Source organism: Lactuca sativa, chromosome 4, assembly GCF_002870075.4.
Source record: "Lactuca sativa cultivar Salinas chromosome 4, Lsat_Salinas_v11, whole genome shotgun sequence".
Classification (NCBI taxonomy): Eukaryota; Viridiplantae; Streptophyta; class Magnoliopsida; order Asterales; family Asteraceae; genus Lactuca; species Lactuca sativa.
In genome coordinates this window covers 110,669,452-110,676,240 of record NC_056626.2, presented here as the reverse complement: position 1 = coordinate 110,676,240, position 6,789 = coordinate 110,669,452, and the positions used below count along the sequence as shown (strand labels likewise).

The window sequence follows — 6,789 nt, the reverse complement described above, 5'->3', positions numbered from 1 at the left end:
GACTTAGGACTGATGAATTATCTTATTTCCTTTTCCTTGTTTAGATGTGGAGTTAAGGTTGTGTTATTTGTCCGAAGGTCGTTTCCTTCTTAATTATATATATTATACATATATTAGTATAAAAAGGTCACTCATTTTGGTATCATTACCTATGTATCAGGCTGAGCAAAGGTGTTCATTCATGAGAAATCATGTTAACCAGATAGAGCATATAAGTTATAGTAGGTATAATTTATGATTCAAAACTAAATATACGAGTATGATTCACATTCCAAGGAAGGTACCAAAACCTATTTAACTATACCAGGATATGTATAATGTCTTTAATATACGAATAACATATTAAAGAAGTAAAGATACATCATACCGGGTTTGCATTAACAAATGTACGATACAGAGTACCAGGGTTAGCAATCACGAGGTAATAATACATCATAAATCTCGTTGAAACAATAAATTTGTGAAACCCTTCGCGGTTTACTTATCTAAGTATGAGCTTTAGTCCTGACCTATTAACCAGAATCTCTTGTAAGGAGAGCGTGAATTTGTGTATAGATCTATATGGGACTGACAATCCCGCACCTCTACTGTTCGCTACAGTTTGGCCGGCAGGCCTAGGGTGTTAAATATCATTCCATTCCGACTCCTGAAGAACGTCACCGCATGCATATCAGTCATATTAGTATGGTTAATAGAACTCACATGGATAAAACAATGAGTGAATTACTAAGTAATCTACTTCTCTTAAAACAGTAAGAAAAGATAATTACATCCCGACCAAATATACCTTCTGTAGTTTTTACTTACAGTAAAAGCTACGAATCATGAAATCAAGTATGGTAAATATACTTGTACTTCTGTTTTTGAACATTTAAAACCACAAGGCAGTATTATGGATAATATAATATTTTCCAGGATTAGTACTAAGGTTTTTACCATAGAGCACATATAACTAAGAATACTTTTACAAATCAAACGGTTTATGGAATTAAACCACTTATTCAAAAGAAACGGGTTATGGGATTTAACCACTTATACAAAGGAAACAGTTTATGGGACTAAACCACTTTTACAAATGGAACAGTTATGGGATTAAACCACTTTTACAAATGGAACGGTTATGGGATTAAACCACTTTTACAAATGAAACGGGTTATGGAATTAAACCACTTATCAAATGAAACTTAGTCATTCAATCTCTGTAAACTAGTATAACATAAAAGACCTTTAGTGGTTAATTCTATAAGTCCTTAGTTATTACATCAGAGTGATATATAAGTAATATCCGATTGACAGTGAAATGTGTGACTTCCGCCTTACTTCCTGTTCCTTGTTTGGTTGTGGGCTTAGGGAAGATACACCCATTTCACTGTCAGTTCGATATGAGGGTATACATAATTAATATCAACTAAGTAATTACAGAGGGAAACTATTGAGGTTATCAGTTTATCACCTCAGGAAATATAGGATTTTCTGGAGGAACCAGTGAACTTTTCCAAAGAACCTAGAGTATACTTTACAGAACTAAAATACTTATGAACTCACCAGCTTAAATGCTGATCTACTCTTTTCATATAACTTGTATTCTCAGGATTCCAGTAGACAGGTACACTCCCGAAGCTCTTGAGAAGACTACCTAGTACCGTACCGCGACTCTTGTCTTCTACTGTACCTACTTTGGTGTTTGAATATGTAATGTTTAAACACTTATGTAAAACTTATACTTATTAATCAAAAGGTTGTTTGTACTTGGATTACTATATTGCATGTGTTGTGATACTTACATGAAGTCCTCCGCCCCCGAACGTTTCCGCCGTTCTGGTTTGGGGGTGTGACATCTACCAAAAAAAACAAAAGAAATATTGATAATTTTTATATATGTTATATTTAAATGATGATATGGTAAATAAGGCATGATTTTCAAAAGTGTCTGGTCTATTTTTTTCATTTGAAACTACATATGATCTATCCGATCGATGGCAGGATTTTCAAATTTTACAAGCGATAATTTGCAAGGAGCTTCCAATAAAGCTTTTGATGTAATTAATTAATAACCATCTTCTTAAAAACCACAAGTCTAAAATGTGATAATTTGCTAGGTGCTTCCAATAAAACTTCTGATGTAATAAATGAGGTAAAAAAACAAACAAACAAACAACTGGTATAATAGAAAAAAAAAACGTTATCTAATTGTAAGCAACATTGAAGAAATTAATATATAATACAAAAAAATACTAAATCTAAAATATAGAATTAAATAGTAATTACCACCTATTATATGCGTCCCTCAATGTTGCAGGTGTACGTGGGAAAAGAAATTGATTGTACTTAGTAATTACCACCTACAATACTTGAAACAATAAATAAATAAAAACAAGTCTTCGACCGCCACGTGATTTTTTACCCAAAGTATTTGGGGTTCGGTTTATGAGGTCTTTGTCCCTTTTCAAATAAGGTGGCGATGGTGGAAGATGGAATTTTATTTTGCCACCGATATACCACAGTGGAACTAAAAAAATGAGACTGAGAGATTAAATAGAAATTAGAATGGAAAAAGTAGAAATTGGCTTACTGTGAACGACATGGGTATCTTTCCCATCTGGGCTACGACGCCATCTTCGATTGTGCGCGGATTAGTGTCACACCCCCAAACCAGAACGACGGAAACGTCTGAGCGTAGATGACTTTCATGTATAGTATCATAACATAATGAATAATAATGATCAAAACATACAACCATCATCTTGATAATTAAGAAGTTTAGATTGTATCCAAACCATTATTTACTTGATACCAAATACATATGACAAAAGTAAATGACGTGATGTTGCGGCGCCCCATCATCAAAACGCTTTGGTTACCTATCTACTGATTTTCTGAGTATACAAGTGGTTTTGAAAAAGTGTCAACAATTAAGTTGGTGAGTTCATAAGAGTTTTGTATGAGAAAAATTGGTAACTTTTCCTTGTAAAAATGATAGAGTGTACTTTCAGATAATCCAATATTTTCTTTAAAAATAAGTTGTAAGTCTTAAATCCAAAGACCAAAAATGTAAGTAGTGTTGTAATGGAAAATAGTATTATGTAGTTTTATTGCTTAATAAAACCGATTGAATGTATGTTAGCCCCGTAAACCAAATATATTATTAATACCCCATGTGAGTTATTATAATTGTGCTAACGACTAGTTGGCCTACTACGACGTTCTTCAGGCGTCGGAATGTTAGACATTTGTCACACTAGATCTGCCGGTCTAACTGTAGCTAACAGATTAGGTGGGGGCTTGTCAATCCCGTATAGATCTATATACAAGTGTCATGCTCTCTTACCGAGACTCTGTTTATAATTTAGGAACTTTAGTATGTACTCAACTAGGTACGGTAAAAGCTATGTCTCACAAAATTGTATTAACAGGTTTACATCTAGTGTAATGAAAGTCCTTTTTGCAAATGAAAGAATTACCCTTCCATAGTGGTTACATAGTGTAATAATAATTATACCTTTAAATAATTATATGGTTCGTGCAAAATGATAAAGTAGTATTTGTGACCCATAAACTATATCAATTATAGTTTATTATGAATGTTTTGTTAAGTCCATTAATATAATCAAATATATAAATACATGTAACTTATCATGTATAGATGTTTTAAAATATTATAACATATCAACTTACATCTAAACACAAGTATAAAAATCTTATGAACTCGTTCGAGTTGTCCTTAAAAAGCTATATACCTGAACTATTAGCATATTGAACAGTTTTGAAATATATGAATTTTAAGCAGGGTAAAATAGTTCGTGAACAGACGACAACTTTTCTATAAAAAGCTGACTTTTAAGCTTAGATATGTTTTAGTGACATAACTTGTATTTTTAGTTTGCATAGCCGTTAGATCATCCAAATAGGATTTTTTTACTTGTATCCCCCCCCCCCCCCTAAATCTTGGAAAAACTTGAAAATGAAGGGGTATGAACTCACCTTAAATGAATTTCTTAGTGGATAAAGAGATGAAGATGAAGATCCTAAAGCTTAGAACACTTGAAGATGGTATTACCCTATGGATAATAACACATATAAATGTGTGTAAATGTAACAAAACTAGTATTTTTATGTGTAGAATCACTAGATTTATGGAGAAAAGCTTACCAAAAAGTTAAGAACCAACTTATGGAGAATTATCTTTGAAAGATTGGAGCTTGTTCTTGAGAGGATTATGGAGGAATGAAGAAGATAAAGTGAGAGATAAAGATGAAGAGAGAGAGAGAGAGGGGGGGGGAGGGGAAGGTGGACCTAATTTATGGGGGAGGGGGAGGGGAGGGAGGGTGGTGGGGTGAGGTGACATTCATGGTTATTTGTTGGTTAATGACTTGGTTATATGTTGGGTAATATGTTTTTGTGGGAAGTTGGAGCAATACATTACCATAGTTGGGCTTTTTATGCACCAAAGTCAACTCGTCTAATTTTTATATAAATCTTGACATTTTTATAAAAAGCATGGTGTTTTTTTTATAAAGAAAATATGGTATAAATGATGTAGAAATATTTAATTTGAATTATAAAAATTCCAATTGTTAATAAAATCATTATTAACAAAAATAATAATACGTTACATGAAAAAATAGGTTGATTTCTAAATTCTTTCCATTAAAAGTTGGGCATTTTTGCCCGGGTATGGAATTTGTCGTATTTGGTGACGAATTTACCAAAATTTCGTATTTGTAGCCATTGTTATGAATTTTCCATGTAGTATAAGGATTATGAATTCTATTACATCAACTTATGAATCTTATTTATACTAAAATAATATAAAATTGAATTACCGAATTGTTACAATACTAACCTTACTTAGGGTTTATGTTCGATAATTTCCAATAAGAGTGGTACTTTACATTATAATTTGTCAATTGTACATTAGACGTATTAGGGAATATTACAATTCACCTAAATTCTAATACGAGTTGGGTTGACCTCGTTGACTTTTGTTGACTTTGTTTGACTAAAATTGATGGTTGTCGCAATTAGAACCATTTCCAGTAAGAAATTAGGATGGAACGATAGGGTTATTAAGATGCAACGTTAGGGTTGTTGAGATGCAATTGGATTTAAGGAAAATTGACCAATTATTTTAGAAATTATAGTTTTGGAATATAATTAATTGTATATATAATGACTAAACTAAATCGATTAATTAAATATTTATTTAATTACCAAAATAAATTAATAGGTAAGGTTACAATTTTACCCTTATATAGGACTTTGAAACGATTGGTTCATATTAATCCTTACATCCACACAATAGAGAGTTAGATTATATGAATATATATATATATATATATATATGTGTGTGTGTGTGTGTGTGGGGGGGGGGGGTGTTTAGTTCAGTTGAGAACAAAAAAATAAAAGAGAACCTAGCAACAATTTTCGGTCGTTGATGTTTATAGAATGTGTGTTTGTGATTAAGTTATTTATATCGTGGGTAGTTATAATTGGAATTAACTACCACTAATATACATGATTTGATCATTGCCACACGATTCTTAAAGATCCATGGTGAAAAACCGTTCCTACATTCTTCTTATTAAAAAGATAATGGAGACTGTTATAATCAGCGAAGAGTTTGCACTTTACCGCATAAAAGATAATGTGTCCATATCTTTAGCGTAAAAACTGGTGCTGCCTACTCAAAATTATGAGTGGGGTAGTTTTTCTCATTCTATTTCAATTATCGGGATGCATATGCGATTACTTTATCTCTATGGGTTAGAACACAACCTCACACAAACCTAGATGCATCAGTGTAAATTGTGGAGTCTTTAAATCCGTCGAGTAAAGAAAGAATCGGTGCTTCACATAGTTTCTTCTTTAACTTCTCAAAAGCTTCTTCGTGTTTCTCAGTCCATGTATAAGTAGCTCCTTTATTGGTCAAAGATGTTAACAGAGTAGCTATTGAAGAAAATTCTTGGATAAACCTTCTGTAATATCCAACTAATCCTAGAAAGCTACGAATCTCAGTTGGGCTTTTTGGTTGTCCCTTCTTCATTACCGATTCAATTTTTCTTGGATCTACCATTATTCTTTCTTAGTTAAACACATGACCCTAGAATTGCACCTCTCAGATCCAAAAATCACATTTGGAGAAGTTTTCATATAGTTTCTCCATCTTTAAAACTTCTAACACTTCGCTCAAGTGTTTGCCATGCTCCTACTGGTTGTTCGAGTATACAAGAATGTCATCGATGGACACTATTATTTATTTATCAAGGAATAATTTACAAACCCTATTTATTAGATCCATAAATACTATTGGAACATTGGTCATTCCGAATGACATAACCAAAAACTCGTAGTGTCCATTTCTTGTTTTGAAGGTTGTCTTCTCGATGTCTTACTCTGTCACCTTCAGCTGATGATATCCTGAACTATGATTGATCTTCAAAAAATAGCTCACACACTGAATCTGATCGAACAGGTCGTGAATCCTTGGTATTGGGTACTTATTCTTTACCGATGCCTTGTTCAACTTTTTATAATCTATGCACATCCTCGTAATTCTATCATTCTTTTTCACAAATAATATCGGGGCTCCCTAGGGTGATGAAGTAGGTCTTATGAAACCTTTGTCCAACAACTCCTGAAGTTGTATAATTAGCTCATTCATCTCCGTTGGTGCTAATCAATATGGTGTTTTTTCTATCAGTGTGGTACCTGGTAACAAGTCTATCCTAAACTCTACTTGTCTATAAGGGGGAAAGCCAGGAAGATCTTCGGGAAATACATATGGATAGT

General features: G+C 32.8%; 1 long non-coding RNA gene across 2 annotated transcripts; it reads right to left on the bottom strand.

Moving 5' to 3' along the window:
* Positions 1–371: 371 nt before the first annotated feature.
* Positions 372–4,263, bottom strand: LOC128133252 (uncharacterized). 2 transcript variants are annotated; one of them, XR_008231659.1, is made up of 5 exons: positions 4,150–4,263; positions 3,982–4,058; positions 1,785–2,684; positions 1,546–1,675; positions 372–646 (listed from the first exon to the last, which is right to left on the bottom strand). It is a non-coding gene; the product is annotated as an uncharacterized LOC128133252 (long non-coding RNA). The 2 variants fall into 2 exon arrangements; XR_008231658.1 differs by having other exon boundaries at positions 1,785–4,058.
* Positions 4,264–6,789: the final 2,526 nt, after the last annotated feature.